Below are 19101 nucleotides of genomic sequence, written 5' to 3'. Positions count from 1 at the left end.
AAACATCCAGAAACAAGGTGGGGCTTTCATCGTTTGGGGGAAAAAAAAAGTTTTCATCCAATGAAAAGTGTTGTTTTTAGGTCATATGATCAAGCCTTCCATCATTAGGAAACCAAAAGTAAAATGAACCAATGAAAAGTTTTATAAACAAGTCACATGACCTGTTATGCGGCATAGGGTATAAAATGCGGAGAAAATACGTTGGCACGTGAGGCGGCGTCAGTAGCGGACCGATGTGCGAATAGGCCGAAGGCAATACAACGCGCCAAGATCCGGATGGCATCGAGGTGGTGTCATAGTTGAGAGTTCTGAGCAGCGGTTGTAACACTGTCTGAAGCTTATTTGCAGCTGCTGCAGCTTCACTACGCGCCAAGATCCGGATGGCACCGAGGTGGTGTGTAGGAAGTTGCCGCACTGGTGTGGCCATCCTACAATGCTGAAAGTCGGCGTGGGGCGCCCCGTTGGCCTGTGAGTTTGCGTCAGTAGCGGACCGATGTGCGAATAGGCCGAAGGCAGCACAACGCGCCAAGATCCGGATGGCACCGAGGTGGTGTCTAGTAAGTTGTCGCACTTCTGTGGCCATCCTACAATGTTGAAAGTCGGCGTGGGGCGCCCCGTTGGCCTGTGAGATGGTGTCAGTAGCGGACTGATGTGTGAATGGGGCCAAAGGCAGCGCAACAATATTTTCTACTATATTTCCGGTGTAGAAGAGACCACAAGGCGCTGAGATGCCAAGATCCGGATGGCACCGAGGTGGTGTCTTGCAAGTTGTGGTACTGGTGTGGCCATCCTACAATGCTGAAAGTCGGCGTGGGGCGCCCCGTTGGCCTGTGAGATGGCGTCAGTAGCGGACCGATGTGCGAATAGGCCGAAGGCAGCACAACAATATTTTCTGACTGACACCACAAGGCGCTGAGATGCCAAGATCCGGATGGCACCGAGGTGATGTCTAAGTTGCGGACTGATGTGCGAATGGGGCCAAAGGCAGCGTAACAATATTTTTTGTATGGAAGATACCACTAGGCGTTGAGATGCCAAGATTCGGATGGCACTGAGGTGATGTCTAGCAAGTTGGTGTGGTCATCCTACAATGCTGAAACTCGGCGTGGGTCACCCCATTAGCCTGTGAGATGGCGTCAGTAGCGGACCGATGTGCGAATAGGCCGAAGGCAGCACAACGCGCCAAGATCCGGATGTCACCGTGGTGGTTTCATAGTTGAGAGGCACTTCATCTGCAGTGGGGCGCCGAGATCCGGATGGCACCGAGGTGATGTCTAGCAAGTTGCTGTACTGGTGTGGTCATCCTACAATGCTGAAACTCGGCGTGGGTCGCCCCATTAGCCTGTGAGATGGCGTCAGTAGCGGACCGATGTGCGAATAGGCCGAAGGCAGCACAACGCGCCAAGATCCGGATGTCACCGTGGTGGTTTCATAGTTGAGAGGCACTTCATCTGCAGTGGGGCGCCGAGATCCGGATGGCACCGAGGTGATGTCTAGCAAGTTGCTGTACTGGTGTGGTCATCCTACAATGCTGAAACTCGGCGTGGGTCGCCCCATTAGCCTGTGAGATGGCGTCAGTAGCGGACCGATGTGCGAATAGGCCGAAGGCAGCACAACGCGCCAAGATCCGGATGTCACCGTGGTGGTTTCATAGTTGAGAGGCACTTCATCTGCAGTGGGGCGCCGAGATCCGGATGGCACCGAGGTGATGTCTAGCAAGTTGCTGTACTTGTGTGGTCATCCTACAATGCTGAAACTCGGCGTGGGTCGCCCCATTAGCCTGTGAGATAGCAGTTCTTTGGATTTGGGCCTGGCTCGTCTGCTGTAGTGGGGCGCCCCTTTACCGTTTCAGTTGCCATTCAGCTGAGTTTCGGCTGCTCTTGATGCTACAGCGACAGGCGGCTGCAACAGGACTCTCAAAATGGCGGCCTGTTCTTTGGATTTGGGCCTGGTCCACTAAAATGGCCCTGGGACACCTTAGAACTCGGACGCTCGTTTTTTTTTTCCTTTCCTGTACATGCAAAAAAAGGTAAATGCCCGGTACGTTACACGCTTCATCTGCCACGATGAACTCTCTAGAGGAACCGAAAAAAAATATAGTTGTGGTAACTATACCATGCATTGTCATATGGAGAGGTGGCACCAATTAATTATAGTGCTGCATAAAAGAGAGATTTGGAGGAGAACCCCTGACCTGCTAGTACATTCATCAAAGAAGTGGCACTGAGAGCTTCAGAGGCAAGGGAAACGGTCCCAAATATTTAGAAGAACTTTGGAAAGATTAAAATGACATGTTTAGATTGTGGCAAATTTATTTCATGTGGACATCTGAGTGTTACTCTAATAAATACAGCATATGAACATCATCATAGTCGATGGTTGGTAGAGACATTTTGACTATATCCTGGACCTGCCCGTCCTCGCCCAAAATGGCGCCAGAATAAATGGGACTCGTAACTCCTTGTTGTGTACTGGTTGCAGAACCTTGAAATCACGAGATACGTATGCAGTTTTGAAGCACATGGCGGGCGGGGACGAGAATTGATTGAATATTTCGACATCCCTATTGATATTAAGTTCTGATGTGTTATTGATTACTGTACTGTTGAAAGTTCGAATTAACGTCACCCATGGTACTTGCCCGCAAATGTATATCTAGATAATTTTATTGTAACGGGCCCTGTCGTATTTTAATTATAAAATGTACGTCCACCGATTCCGTAACTGTTAGACACCTTAGTTCTTGCAACCTAATGGCCCGCCCGTTACGTTCCTCTACAGTGTAAATGTCTATTTATCATATACGATTACAGTTTGCTCCGTGGCCGGCCCACGTGGTTATAGGCTCGTATTTGTATAATGAAATTTTCACAATAAAGGTTTTTAAAAGAAAACATGGTAGTAGTATATACATTGGTAAAGTTTTTAATAATAGTCACTGTTTTAGAATCATTAAAAGGCAAGTGAAATAAAGCAGACCAATTACATGAAGGGTAAAAGGTATAATACGAAGGAACGCAGTAAAGATAAATGGTCAAGGGCTGTTGTGTTTTCTATTCCTGCAACATAAAGTGATCGATAAGAATCTCATATTCAGGCGTATCGGCGACTAAGACAGCAGGTCGACCCTCTTTTGCTCAACGGCTCCGTCATGGGACGAAGAAACGCTCTTTTTCTCGAAAAAAGAATATATTTTACTTGCAGGACAGTTGTAAAATTTCCGGGAAAGTACATTAGCCTGGAACATTATAACATATATTTAAGAAAAAATAATGTTCGGAAGTAATGAAAAGCGTAATTTTTAGGTCATATGACCAAGCCTTTCATCATTACAATAAGAAAAGTAAAATGAACCAATGAAAAGTTTTATTAACAAGTCACATGACTTGTTATGCTTACGTTACGCGCTGCGCGCCCCGGATGACTTCCGGATGCGCTAACGCGGCGCGTCATATGACGCATTACGCGACAACGCAGGTACAGAATATAGTCAAAATGTCTCCACCAACCAGCGGTCGGAACACAACCCCTTTCAGCAGGCTAAATAGTTCTGTTAAATGACAACAGAAGGGACAGGCAACAAGAACCATCAGTCAAAGAGGGGAGGGCTAGTTCTTCTCTAACGGGTTACATTGGGGCGCTACCGGAACTGATCGAATTGGTAGTCTACAGTGTTTCTGGATGTTTCAGACTGAAGCTGGGGTTAGCATGAGAGCAGCACCATTTCGTAGCTCCGTCGTGGTCATTCCGCAACCAATCATGGCAGCCGTTCTTTATCGTTATTTTGGGCGGGGTGGGTGGCGGAGCAGAGCTGTTTTGCAGCCATCATTGTGTGGAGTTCAGTTCATCTCACTAGTTTTGTATTTGTCATGAGGGGTTGTTCCTAATGTTTCTATTTTAGCGAGGTCAAAAAGAGATCCCATTAGTGGCCTACTGATTTTGCTCGATTCCTTTTCTTTTTTTTTACACGATTTTTCGTTATCTGCAAAGACTAAACAGAGTATTGCGACTCTGTGTTTGTTTGTAAATAGAGAATGAACCAAAGAGAACTAATTCTAAAACAGTAAATACTTGGATAACAATGAATCAAATGGAGAGAGAAGCAGGCACGACGGATTACAATGGGGGCAAAGACCTGCGTTAACTACCTTTCACTATCTGCAAAGAGAGAGTACTCCTAATAGAAATGAGGGGGGGGGGCACCATTCAAAGCAGATCAGTGTGCATAAACACGAAAATGTTTTCACTTACCACGTACTTGACATTCGACAGCTTATGATATTTGCTATTAAAAAACCATTGAAATTCACTGAAAAAACCATAGGTTATAGACCATATATAGTTAGGAATTAGCATTTACAAAACCTTGAAAATTCACTGAAAAAACCATAGGTTATAGACCATATATAGTTAGGAATTAGCATTTAAAAAACCTTATTTTACTCACACAAAACCATTGAAATTCCATATATAGTTAGTTGCACTAACTATATATCGCGCACCTGCAATCCACTGCTGATGATGTCACATATTACATCATTCATGACATGGTCAGTGACATCACTGATGACATCACTGATGACATCTCAAATGACATCACTGATGACATCACTGATGACAACATCCAGTGACTGTATGTTTCTGTAAAGTTAAAATGTGTCTTACATATTGAAGAATGAGTGGAAGTATAAGTGTCTGGACAAAGGATTTAGTAGGTGCATGACTGAATGCATGAGTGAGTGATTAAATGTGTCTCACTGAGTGCATGGGTTAGTGACTAAAGTGTCTTAATTTGTGCATCATTATGTCTGTTGTTCTGTAAACTGCTGCATGTTTTGATCAGTAGCTATATGATTAACTATATGGGTTACTGATTGATTGTCCAAGTATTTGTATGGGAGACTGAGTGTGTGTGTGGCTGGCTGGGAGGTGTGTGACTCTGTGCAGATCAATGTGTACTTGTATCAATGATTGTATAACAAGGTAAGTATGTGTTAGTATATGTTTGAAAATGTAAGGTGCTCTATGTTTAACTGTATAGACAAGAAAATGGAAGTGTCATTGATTCTTTACAGGACTGACTAGGTGTGTGAGTAACTCCATGGATGAGTGGCAGACTGTGAGTGTCTGTATAGGTGTATGAGTGCATATGATAGTGTTGTAAAGATGAGTGATTGTATGTATGAATGATAGTATGGGTGAATGAGTGAAGGTGTGTGTAGACGTAGGAATCAGTGAGTGCGTATGTAGTAACTAGTATTGGTGTGTCAATGGTTTCAAAAATTATATTCTGTATTTAACACTGGGTGAAACAGAGGTTATATTAAAATGTGAGGAGATGCATTGTATTGTCACATGAATGATATCATCAGTGATGTGGTCATTGATGTCAAATGAGATGTCATCAGTGATGTCATCAGTGATGTCATTTGAGATGTCATCAGTGATGTCATCAGTGATGTCACTGACCATGTCATGAATGATGTAATATGTGACATCATCAGCAGTGGATTGCAGGTGCGCGATATATAGTTAGTGCAACTAACTATATATGGAATTTCAATGGTTTTGTGTGAGTAAAATAAGGTTTTTTAAATGCTAATTCCTAACTATATATGGTCTATAACCTATGGTTTTTTCAGTGAATTTTCAAGGTTTTGTAAATGCTAATTCCTAACTATATATGGTCTATAACCTATGGTTTTTTCAGTGAATATATATATAAATGTAATTACTATATATGTCTACATACACACACACATTCATATGTATTTATGCATGTGTAAATATATATAAAAATATATATATATATATATGTTTCTGTGTGTGTGTGTGCGTGTGTGTGCGTGCATCCAAAAAAGTGTTTGTACCTACCTGTAAGTTTTTTAGCAAGCATATGCCTTCACCCTGCATGCCTTTATCAAGAAAATTTAAGTAATTGTACTGGAAGATATAAACACTTTATATATAGAAAAGATTTATACTTACATGTGAAATAATTATGTTTACTTGAAAACCTTCACCACGCAAATATCTTTACCATTCATGCTTTAACTACAAAATTAATTGTAAAGGAATGAATAGGAAAGGCAAATTCGTTGTAAAAACGTGCATGGTAATGGTAATGCGCGGTGATCGCATTCGCGTTGTAACTGCCATGTTATAATGACATGCGTTACAATGGAATGCACGGTTCCATCATACATCTAGTCATCCCTAAGGTAGGCCTGGTATGACCGACAGGGCAGAGTGCAATATATTTAAAAGGCAGGAAATTAACTTTTAAGTTTTGCATGTCTTGGTAGTGAAATACATCCCAATTTCATTTTTCACTACTGCAAGGCTGATCTCTCCCATATGATAACATCGGGATTACCTTATTGCATCTTTTACGTGTAATTCCCAATTGTGAAGGGATAGACTTTTCAAGTTTGGTGTCATTGGACTCACAATATAAAATCACAACTGATGGTGAAGTTGTATTTTATACTAAAGTTTAGCTAATGCCACATTTAGAAAGTTGGCATTTATTTACTTTAGTCATTGGGAGCCTGCTGCTTGCCTCTGTTCAGTCTGGGCTCGGTGACAGCTGACCTTTGTGTATTCCCTCTAGGCAGCCATACACAAATCAAGCTTAGGTGTGACTTGATGGGACTTGAAGGGCCATCCTGGGACACGGAACGTGAATAGGCTGTGTCCTGTCCACACACAAAGGGCTGCATACCGCCTTGTAGTGAGACTCGTGCCAGGGTAGGAAGGGAGCGTCGCTATGCACTTAATAACTTTCTTTGAAGTCTTCCCAGCTCCAAAGACACAACTGGGTACCGGACCTCTGACACCATGACATTAGCATACTCCTGAATCTGTGACCACTTTGCTGGGAAGAAGAACTGCTGTTGCAACTCTGGTGGACTACTGCTCTGCTGACTCCAAGGGCTTGCTGGCTTGCCTCCTGATTGAAGTCTCAGGGATACAACAGACTTCTAAATACCTGCATCTGCATCTAGACTCTGGGAGCTGTGAGTCTGACCTGCCAGGTGGTGCCACCACAGTACTGGACCCTTGGAAGTGAGACCTAAGGTGCTTCTACATCCAGAACACTCGCTTTCTCATCCGAACTGGCGCATCTTCGTCTTTGCATGAGACGGAACCAGCGCATTCTCGTTGCATGGAGCGGACCAATTGCATCGCATTCGGAACCAGCACATCACCTTCGCAATTGATGCATCACCTACTGCGGTAGCAGAATTTGTGCATCACATTCGGAACCAGCTTCTCACAGTTGGAACTGACGCATCGCCAAAGTTGCGTGGAGAAAATTGATGCATCTCGTCCACTGCATGGCTCGACATCGACGTATCACTTCGGCTGCACCTCGCACCTTCGGCGAAGACGATGCATCCTGAATTAAGGTACTTTGGCCCAAGCTCAATCGCTGTTGGTCTGAACGTTTGACTTTGCCCTGGTCCAGCGTGACCAAATATCCCTTTCAAGAACTTATTGCTTCTAAGCACCATTTTACATTTAGTCTTTGAAAATTCATATCTCAACGTCAACTTGTTGGATTTTTGTGGTTTTGTTTTTGTTTTATTTATAAAATCATAATACATTTTCCTAACCTGTGGTGAAGTTTTTTTGTGAAGTTTTCACTGTGTTACCGTTCGAAGTGTTGTACAAATACTTTACACATTGCCTCCTAAGTTAAGCCGACCTGCTCTGTGCCATGCTACCAGGAGGTGAGCACAGGATAATTTAGGGTGAGTTGTGACTTACCCTGACTAGGATTGTGGTTCCTACTTGGACAGGGTGCATACCTCTGCCAACCATAAATCCAAATTCTAACACTGTACATGCTGTAAAATTATTTGCAAACGTCACCACCAGTCACCAAGTTGGTATGTAGTTGAGCTATACCAAGTACATAAAAGGAATACAATATTAAATTGTTGACCTTGAATTCACATTTCAGTGCTTCATATTCAGAGTTGATCTTTGTATAGCTACACCATTGTAGTGGTGCATTCTGGATTCCGTGTTGGTGCTGCACCACATTCAGGATGTACATAAAACATTCAAGATGGCGGCACGTCTGGTCACACTGTGTGACCTGACGTAATTAGAATAATCATACTCTAAGTAGTTTCATGCGGTGCTCATATTGGCTTATGTGAGCGCACGTGTTAACTTTATTTTGTTTTGATAGTATGCAAGTATGGGCCTCTACCATCTGAGAGAGACTGGGAACGTTTGCCTGCTGGCTGTTACGAGGCCGGGTATGAGCCTGCGATTATGCCATTAATAACAAGGTTGTGTTAGATTTAATGTTATGGTAGTTTATTGACGATGTATAGTGGATGTCTAGACTAAACGGACACACTAGAAATGTACTGTGTGTTATAGATATTTTACAGCACATGATCTGTATGATAAAAGCCATGAGTCAAATATGAACGGCGTTATACAATGTGGATACTGTGTGATATTAAAAGGTTGCAGTACTTAATTTGGTCGACAAAAAACACAAATCTAATATGAGTGGTGTTACGTCATGTTGGCCCGTTTTAGATGTTATATGGAGAATGTGTATAGTAGATCTTTGGATAGTTTTTTTCTCTCTTCCTATCCCCGACCGTGTTTACTTTTATTCATTATATTAGTTCACAATTTGTAATATCTTATATCTTTTACAGCTATAGATGTTTCACCTATCACAGTGAACATTCTACTGTTCTTTTGAATTTGGCAATCAAGAATTGAATTTGATTTTCCAATCTGGAAAGTAACTTCATCAATTCGAGGTAATAATACGCTGAAATTTGTTTTAATATCAAAAGTCTGATCTCTATGCTTCATAATGGAATTAGGCCATATTATTGATATTGGGTGTGTTCTTTTATAGTTATCACAGACTTCTTAACAATCCAGGTGCATTCCTGAGTACATTCCAGAACGCAGTACAGTTTATTATTGGTCAGAGGTAACATTGAGTTGTGGTTTTGACTTAATTGCGGACACTTGTGGGTGTGTATAATACACAAGTATGTGCGTTTTCTAATTTGTTTGAATATTAAATAATTCCTTGTTCAATAGTTTTTAGTATACTAGGTGATACTGACTTTTGGGTTCTTTTCTTGACACAGGTTTTTAGTTTTTGGCTCTTGCTTGGAACTCTTTGAATCTTTACTTGGTGGCTGATATTTTTCTTTCTCTTTCCGGCTTATGTTGCTTATGGACACTTTTGAATTTTGAACCTCTGCTGTAGGAAAATGCAGTGTAAAACTGAATATATCAAAGCTTTTGTCCAAGAGTATTGAGTAGAGATATTGATCCTGCTTATTATTATAATAAGAATCTTGGCATGTCTAGGATATTTTTATGCTTGTACATTTGATCTGTTTGTCTTGTTATTATTTGTTGTTTGACTGTATTTATGTTATATTTGCAGCCCTGCGGAGGCCCTATTCAGGGTGAAACGAGTTGGCTACATCTACACTGCATAACGCTTTTTGTGGTTCAAGTATCCAATGAAGGATCCGATAAAATGTCATTAAAGAGTCTGGATAGATTTATTTGCTTAGCATTTGTGCCTTTTAATACTTGTGTTGCCTCTCTGTGCTGCTTTCTCTTTTGTATTATAGGGGTGTGGTTAATAGGCAGTGGGCCAAGGAGGTGGGCAACAGTGACTTTGTTCATTTAAACATAGCGTACATTTAGGTAGTACGGCGTTAATTATCCCTTGCTGCCATTTCTCTTTTCTCTCTATGATCTCAGGAAATGTATTAATTCTCATTCTTCTTCTTCTTCAATGGAGATTGCTGGTCCTTCCCTGAATAACTGACTTTATTCTTATTTTTTATTTTTTCAATTATTGAAATATGTTATCTAGTTATATTATACTTCTGTTAATATGACCTTTTGATTCATATTGCAGGTTCTTTGGATTCCATCTTGTGTCTGCCTCATTTCCCTTTCCCATGAATTGTCTCATTGAAGTTCCATCTGGTGCGTTGCCCTCTGTTGGGTGTGCTGTCCTTGTTGTCCGTTGCCGCCTCTCATCTTTCCCGTACGTACCCCTGTAAAGGTATGTATTACAGTCATCTTTTTGACATGTACTGTCTCTTCTTACTCTTACTCTTTTTACCCTTCTTCCCCTTCTTTTTTATTGTCTTTTTTTCTATCTTCTTCCTGTTGTCATTTCAATGTTTTCGCTTGACAATTTTTTCTTCACATGCTCCCTTGTTACCTTTCATTGCCTCATCTCTTTTCTTCCCCTTGGCATCATTCCGGTATATTCTTCTCCTATATCCTTCCTTCTTCTCTTTCTTACTTAATTATTTTATTGTTGAACGTATTGGTCTGTATATATGGTTGATTTTTTTTCCATTCAGAGTTATTTTATGGAATGTGAAAGGGTACTCAGTTTAGAGATGATCTCCTTATTCTTGGAGGCCATTGCAATCAAGTTGTTGATCCCTTAATTGACCCAGGTGCATTTTATCCCCCATAAATACCGTAAGCAATTTCTAAATACTATCTCGCAATTATATATTCTTGATGCGTGGAGGCTCTTTCACCCTGATACTCTTGATTTTTCCTTTTTCTCGCCTTCTCATAATTCTCTCTCTCGCTTAGGGAAGAGGTGTGGCGCCGCGGCCAGGGCGACTGACGCTGGAATCCGGGGATCACGGTTCGATCCCCGGCACCGGCGGCAGATTAGCCCAGCACCATGTGACTCTGGGCAATAGCTTGCTTAATCTTCCAGACGGCCCCCAGCGCCTAGAGACCCTTACGGGTGATTGTGCGCTTTACAAATGTGGATTATTATTATTATTATTAGACTATATTTTTCTTTCACAATCTCTTTCTCAAAATCTTATCTCTTCATCAATTGAACCTATTGTTATTTCTGATCATGCTCTGACTGGCACTGATTTTGATTTGCTCCCTCAGCAACCTAGGTCTTCTCGCTGGCATTTTAACAATTCCCTTTTGCTTGACCCTCTTTTCTATTCTGCATTTACCTCATTCGCTGAAGAATTTTTTCTATTAAATAATAATTCCAATACTCCCTATCGTATAATTTGGGACTCCTTTAAAGCTGCAGCTCGAGGGTTTATTACAGATTTTGTCTCCCTAAAAAAGAAGCGTTTCCTTCAAAAACACAAATCTACACTTGCAAATATCAAATCCCTAGAACTTAAATTTTATACTTCTCCATTAGACTGTTCTTCAAGAGCTTGTTTGTACTAAATTAAAATGTAATAAAGCCACTACTGACAATCCTTCATCTATATTGCTCCGAAGCAGTGCTCGCTATTATGGCGGATGTAACAAAATGGGTAAACTGTTGCTAATTATCTTAAATTACGGAAAGATCCCACACTTACTGATTCCATTTACTCTTCAGATGGGAAAATTATTCATAAAGACAAGGATATCCTTGATTAATTTATGTTATTTTATAAATATTTATACACTCCGAAATCCCTTCCTTCTATCCCTCCTATTTAGTCTTATCTTGATAATATTCCCTCCCCGTCCTATGATTTTCTCGATTTCTCTAAACTTGAGTCAGATCTTTCTCTTGATGATATTTCTAGTGCCCTAACAATTCTAAAGAAAGGTAAAACTTCGGATCCAGACGGATTTACGGTTGAGTTGTATTTACATGTTTCTGCTTTATTACTTCCTAAACGTCTTCATCTTTCTCATTCATTTACTCTCTCCGGAAAAACTTGTGGCACTTTCTAATGAGCTACGATTTGTTTGATCCACAAAGAAGGTTGAGATCCCATGTTTTGTAAAAATGATCTTCCTCTATCCCTTGTTAATGTTGACTATAAACTATTTGCAAAATTGATTGCTTTACGACTGGAACCCCTAATGACTCACGTAAAGGGCAGTGTGGCTTTGTCAAGGGTAGGCTTACCTTGGATAAGTCTTGATTATTCCTTAATGTACTGAACAAAATTCCTTCTCTCTCCAACTCCCTAGCGGCTATTTCCGTTGATGCTGGAATAGCATTTGATAGGGTAGATTGGTCCTCTTTATTTTAAACTCCTAATTGGCATGGTTTCAGACCCAAAATAATATCTCTTATTTCTTTGTTATATTCTGCCCTTAGAGCTTCGGTATTAGTTAATGGCTGCACATCCTACTATTTTTTTTACATCGTGGAGTTTATCAAGGCTGTCCCGTTTCCCCTCTTCTTTTTATCCTAGCTCTCAAACCGTTCTTATCCTCTATTCTTAACAACAACTCTATATCCGGTTTTTCTTATGGTGATCACCATTTGAAACTTTCAGCTTATGCTGATGACATTTTACTTTTAATTTCCAACCCTGAAATTTCTATCCCTTCCTTATTACATGAAATTTCTTAATTCTCCTCAGTCTAAGGCTATAAGAGTAACGCTGATAAAACTGTAATTCTCCCCCTCACAAAATGTTGTACTCAACACTCCTTCTCTTCAACTGGGTTTTCCTGGAATAGATCCAAAATTAAATATTTAGGAATATGGTTTTCTACTTCTATATCTTACTCAGTCAAACTAAATATGACAGAAGCTCTATCCCACATTGACAAACTAATCTCTTCATGCAATCCCCTATTTCTTTCTTGGTGGAGACGGCTTGATTCCATCAAAATGATGATTACGCCTATCTTACTTTGCATTCTTTCTATGCATTCTATTATTATTCCTTCTTGCTAGTTTAAGAAAATAGATTCCCTTCTTTCCAAATTTCTTTAGAATTGTAAAAAATCTAGAATCTCTCTATCATTGCTTCGGAAGACAACATCCAATGGTGGTGTTCACTTTCCAGATTTTAGGGATTATCATAAATCCTTTAGCCTCCGTCAAGCTTTCAAATGGCTTCTCTTAGATACCTCTCCCTTCACACCTTTATGGCTGACTATTGAATGTTTTATACTGCTACCCTTCTCTATGAAGGCGATATTGGCCTTTTCTGTCAAAACTTCTCTAACCTCTCTTCCTCTTTTCAAACACACATGCTCCCTATTAAAACCTCTTACTCAATCAATTATTACTTCGAAGGAATCCTTTTTATGCTCACTGTTATGGTATAATTGCCTTATTACTATCAACAATAGAACTTTCTTTTGGAAATCCTGGAGACTTCAAGGAATAACTTGGGTCAGTGACCTTTTTGACCATACGTCCCCTTGTTCATTTCCACAATTCCAGTTCACTTATAAATGCCCTAGTTCCATCTGGCATAGATTCTTTACTCTAATGGCTGCCATCCTTGACATATACTATTCGCTTCCCTCAACTCCTCACTCGTCGGAGGAAAATTCTCTCCCTAAGATTCTGGTTACCCTTCCTAAAGCTTTACTGCTATATAAACACATTTTATCTCCTGACCTTTTTCCGACCTAAGAGTAAGGTGGAACTGGAGTGGGAATCTGACCTGGACTGTGATTGGAGCATTTCTTTTTGGGAGAAATTCTGGAGTTGATCTCTAAAAATCTCTAGATCTGCCTCTGTCACCAAATCTATGTTGTTCTTGTATCATAGGTTATATTTTACTCTTATTGCAATTGCTACTTTCTCTCATTCCTCTACCACAAATTGTTGAGCATGCGATTCCCCCTCTGGTGATCTAATGCACCGTCTCTTCCTTTGCCCTAATTTTATTAATTTTTTTTTTTTTATTTGGGACTACATTTCTCTTATCTGTTCTATACATCTTCCTCTCTCTAATACCACCCTTTTCTTAGGAAGCTTACTAGGGTCCCTATATCTTCCTACTCATAACCATGGCTATTTGACCTTATGTTAGCTTTAGCTTTTCAACAAATTACACTCAATTGGAAAAACTCAGCTAAGCTTTCTATACAACACTGATGGAATAATTTATGCCACTACCACCGACTTGATATTGCTTTTGCCTCCTCCTGTAAACCTTTTGTTAATAGAGATCACTTCGGGTTGCCTCTTACAACATATTTAGATAAGAGTGTAAAAAGTTCTTTGTTAGATTTGGGGTTTTTAGTTGGCAGGGGTAGGTCCCGTTGACCAAATAGGGACCCTTGCGTCTAGTCAGGGTAAGGGAGTACACTCCTAAAATAACCCCTGCTCACCCCTTTGATAGCTTGGCAGACAGGCTTATCTCAGAGGCAGTGTGTAAAGCATATGTGAACACATACAGTAACCCAGTGACATCACTACAGATGGACACCACACAAGTTGTAGTATAAAAATAAGTTTTTTTATATAGACTTAACACAAGACCACAAATGACAAAAATCCACAATACTGTACTTTAAAATTTGTAAAAATAGCTTAGTTCTCTTTAGATGGTAAATGTGACACTTTAAGTTCAATGTACCTTTGGATGTGTAACGCTATACAACAAAAGTGTTGCAGGCTTGGATAGTTAGGCAAGAAAATACCTACTTTCCAAAAGTAGTATTTTCAAACACAGATGGTTAAACCCAACTTCACTAAAAGATGTATTTTATCATTCTGAGTTCAGGCCTACTAAACTCGAATTTCTACCTAGTTCCTGAGTCAGTTAGGATTTATATTCAAATTCTGGTCTATGGGGAACAGGTAACCTTGCAATAGTGAAAAACATAAATGGCTGTAATTCACTACTAGGACATGCCACACATCTCAGGGCATGTCCTACCTTTTACCTACAACGCACCCTGCCCTTGGGCCTACCATAGGGATGACATATGCAGAAAAGGGAAGGTTTAGGGACTGGCAAGTGGGTGCACTTGCCCAGTCAACATGGCAGTACCAGACTGCACATAGGCTCTGCAATGGCAGACCTTAGACACACTTTACAGGCTGCTTCTGTGGGTGGCACAACCAGTGCTGCAAGCTCACCAGCAGCATTTGATTTACAAGTCCTGGGCACACTCCGTGCACTGTACTAGAGTCTAATAAGTAACCAAACCTGCCAATCATGGAGTCACTAATCCATACATCAATTTACCATAGGGAGCACTTGCACTGTGGCACTGATTAGCAGTGGCACAGTGCCCAAAGCATCTATAACCAGCAAAAACACCCGAGGCAACAGCAAAAAATGGAAGGGAGACCCACGCCAATGGTGCCACGTCTAACATTCTTGCACTCGTGCCGAAAATGTCAAACTTCCATAACTGCTTTATTGTCTCTGTTCTTTTCTTTCTTATTACATTCTTTATGGCACATTGTTGTTCTAATATATGAGCTTGTTTTTATAAATATTTATTATGATGCAATTTATTACGTTCTTCTTTTATAAGAGAATACATCTCCCCTTCCCCCCTCTTTCTCCACTCTCCTTTTATATTTTCTTCTCCCTATTGTTGTTATAAAAATATAAATATCTTTCCTTTTTGTTCTTACTGTTGGTTATAATTTGTATTTCATTCTTAACTATCTTTATTGTATATTCCCTGGCCTTATGTTCCTTTTTCATGTTATTCAATAAAGCTTTTTAAACGTAAAAAAAGTAATATATTTACACCAGTAGATGTATTCCTATGCAGAAGTGCAAGCAAATATCTTTTGGCAATTTACAAATATTCTAAAGTGTAGACTTCAAAAGCAGAATACTGCTGGGAATTGCATGCAACAACAGACTACAATTAAACAATATAAAGCTCCTTTTAAGGGATGGAACACGGAGGTTTGAGGCTTGATTTGCCTTGAGTAGTTTATGAATGCCCACAAAGTATTCTAACCCCTGCCCACCCTAGAAATGGTCAATTGTTTACTGCAGCAATGTTCTTGAAAAGGGTGGGAAGGAGAGTGCAACACCCCTAAACTTTGTGAAGGTGTGTAGGAGAAGGAGTTACTCGACATACAAAAATGTGTTCCTATCGAAAAAAAAAAAAAGAAAAGAAAGATAGATTTGTACTTGCAGAATGAGCTGCATTTTCCTAATGGAGAAGTATATATACTCTGTGTATAAATATGTATTGAGGAAATAGCAGATGCACATGCATTACACAGTAGTAAAAACATTTCTGCCTGACATGTATCCCATTGAGGGCAGTTTTCTGGCATAAATGGAGCCATTTTTTCGCAGTAATTTAGGTTTAAGGCTATAATTGGTTTTGTGAAATAAGGGGCATATGTACAAGGACTGGCAGTTTTCTTACCGCTGTGTACTGCTGAAAACTATTGCCTTGTTAGCGACGTATTTACAAGATGTCACTATATGGTAATATCTTCAGGGATCAGCGGTGAAAACTGCTGGTCACATTAGCGTGATGGCGATAGGAATTCTGGCCTTAGAGGGCGAAACTAACGAAAGGCCCATTTGCGGCAAAAAAACGCACGTTAGTCAGCCCAACGTGAGTTTTTTTGCCACTATTGGAGAAAATAGCCTATCAGTCGAACTCCAATAGAAAATAGGCAACAAAAAAATTGATATGCAGAATGGAGCAGCCAGGGCCAAGTGCAGCACACATCAACAACCCCTTCAAGCCACCCAACATCCAGGATGACCAGGATGAGAGCCCGGTGGCCGAGTGCCCTGGGCAACACTCCTGAACCAAAGGAGGTGGTCAAGAACCTGGGGGTGTGGATGGATTCTTCTCTTAGTTTTCAAATCCATACTAAAAAAGTTCCCGGCACGTGTTTCGGCCTCTTGCGAGGTCTTAAACCCCTCTTGAAGTTTTTTGAACCATCAACACGACAGCTGATTGTCCAGTCAACTATTCTATCTCGAATGGACTATGCTAGTTCTCTGCTGTTGAACTATTCAGATGCAGCGTGTCCAAAACGCTGCTGCCAGAACCTTGTTAGGGCTTCCTCGGTTTTGTCCTACTGCTGACTCCATCCGGAAATTTCATTGGCTTCCCATGGCGCAGCGGATTCAATTTAAGAATTTATGTCTTTCTTTCAAGATACTGAAGCTCGCTATGCCTAGCCTGCTCTGTAACTTGCTTACACCGTATACTCCCCCCGCTCGCTGCGTTCCTTAGGGCAGCATTTGGTCATTGTCCCCCGTGTAAAACGCTGTCGAGCGGGAGGACGGTCCTTCCGCTGCCTGGCGGCCAAATTATGGAACTCCCTGCCAGTTCAAATTCGTGATTTGGAGGGTTTGTAGGATTTTAGGAAAGCTATCAAAACCTTTCTCTTTCCTTTAGTATAGCTCTCTGGACCACATTTTTGTTAGAGCCCTCCGTCTGTAGTTGTTAGCCTGTTTTCTGTTGCTGGAAGCGCCGGGACGCCCCTTTGCTGGGGCAGCCGTGTGCTATATAAGCTCCGATAGCATAACATAACATGCATTGCTGGACCTGTGTCTGGCGCCTGGATGACTCGCTGGACCTGCGTCTGGAGCCTGGATGCCTCGCTGGACCTGCGCCTGGAACCTGGATGCCTCGCTGGACCTGCGCTTGGAGCCTGGATGCCTTGCTGGACCTGCTTCTGGAGCTTGGAGTGGGATGCGGAGGAGCTGTGGAGTCGATGAACCATGTCGGTAGACATTGAGGTATGGCGATCGCCCGTACCTGGTGGTGAAGTCTGGAAGATCACATGGAGACACAATGCTGACCTATGTGACAAGACCGCCTTGAGCCCCTTGGAGTTGTGAATGGTAGAGGCGCTCGTGCACACCAACGTAGGATGGTCTGCATCACATACTATGATCCACTGCTACACCGGGGTGCTCGGAGGGGATTACCAACGGTGGACGGCACCTCTCTGCATCACAGGCCAGATGATGTTCCATTGGCCGGGATGCTGTGGAGGGTGAGGCCCATGAGCTGCGCTGAACTTGTGTGGTGGGAGCGCTGCAACTTCATGCCTAAGGGGGCCCTGGTGCTTCAACTGCATCGGGAGGTTCACCAGCGGACTTGTCGGCACTGCTGTACCCAGGCTTGTGAAATTCCACCTGGCTGAGGCTCCCGCTGGCTGAGTCACAGATTTGGAGAGAGTGCTGTGGATTGCGCCACGGTGTCAATGTCCAGGTAAGGAGAAGGTGGGACACGTAGCGGGGGAGGCCTGGGGGTCGAGTCACCCAGGCCTAGCACCTGTAGATGACGCACCACCAGTGGTGGCTCATCCGCAATAGCGGAAGAGTGTCGCCCCTCTGCTTTCAAGCAGTGCAAGAAGAGGAAAGATCAACACATGATGATAACTTCCTGATGTTATTGTGCTATGTTTCCTTTGCTAAGGGCTGCTCCTCTCACGGAGCAGGGCAGGTGCGGATTGGCATGCCCACTCAAGTATGCAATGACTGTTTGGTCGGCCAACTCAGGCCGCCCAAAGCAGTCATGCTCATTGTCCTGTTCACAATGCAGGCTGCATTACTGCCTGCATGGAGAACATGCCCACCCCTCCAGCCCCTGGGTGAACCCCTTGTCACGGCCCCAATGACCAATCCCAACGCCGCATTGCAGCGTTGGGATCGGCTTAGGGGAGGGAGCCTGCTGCCTACTTCCTGTTCCTAGAAGCAGACTCAGGCGAGCCAGAGCAACAAAGACCCGGGACCCGGCCTCGAGGTAAGATTTCTCTCATTTAAATATTTACAACAACCGCTCACACAGACACTCCCCGTCCACGCCCCATCCAGTGTCCTTTCCGGCATCTCCCACCTCACAGATGTTCCAGTCCACCCCGCAGCACTTCTCAATGGCAGCCGCTGTGCGGCCATGCGCAGCGGACGTACCACTGGTGTGCCAAAGGTATATATGAAGTTATTACTCATACCATGACATTGCATTCCATTACAATACATACTAACACTAGGCATATTGCAACAGTAGGGAAGGTGTCGGATAGCGGAGATGTAATTATTACTATTCCCACTTCAGTGAGTGCAATCTTAAAAATAACCCTTGCACCCCAAAGCAAACCCTGAAACCTAAAATTTATCTTTGAGCCCCAAAAACACACCCTAAAAATCATATTTGGCGCAAATACACATCCCAATTTTTATAATTGACCCCAAACACACCCATAATTTCAAATTGTACCCTATAATACACCCCAAATTTAATCTCCGACACTCAAAACCCATATCCACCCTAAAACTTAAAAATATCCCATTACTGACCTCACAATGCGTTGTAATGGAATGCGATGTAAAGGCACCTGAGTTGTTGGAGTTGCGTTGTAAAGGCATTACG

This window comes from Lissotriton helveticus, chromosome 4_1, assembly GCF_964261635.1.
Source record: "Lissotriton helveticus chromosome 4_1, aLisHel1.1, whole genome shotgun sequence".
NCBI classification, from domain to species: Eukaryota; Metazoa; Chordata; class Amphibia; order Caudata; family Salamandridae; genus Lissotriton; species Lissotriton helveticus.
The sequence above is the reverse complement of the archived record's forward strand: the minus strand, read 5'-3'. Positions refer to the sequence as shown.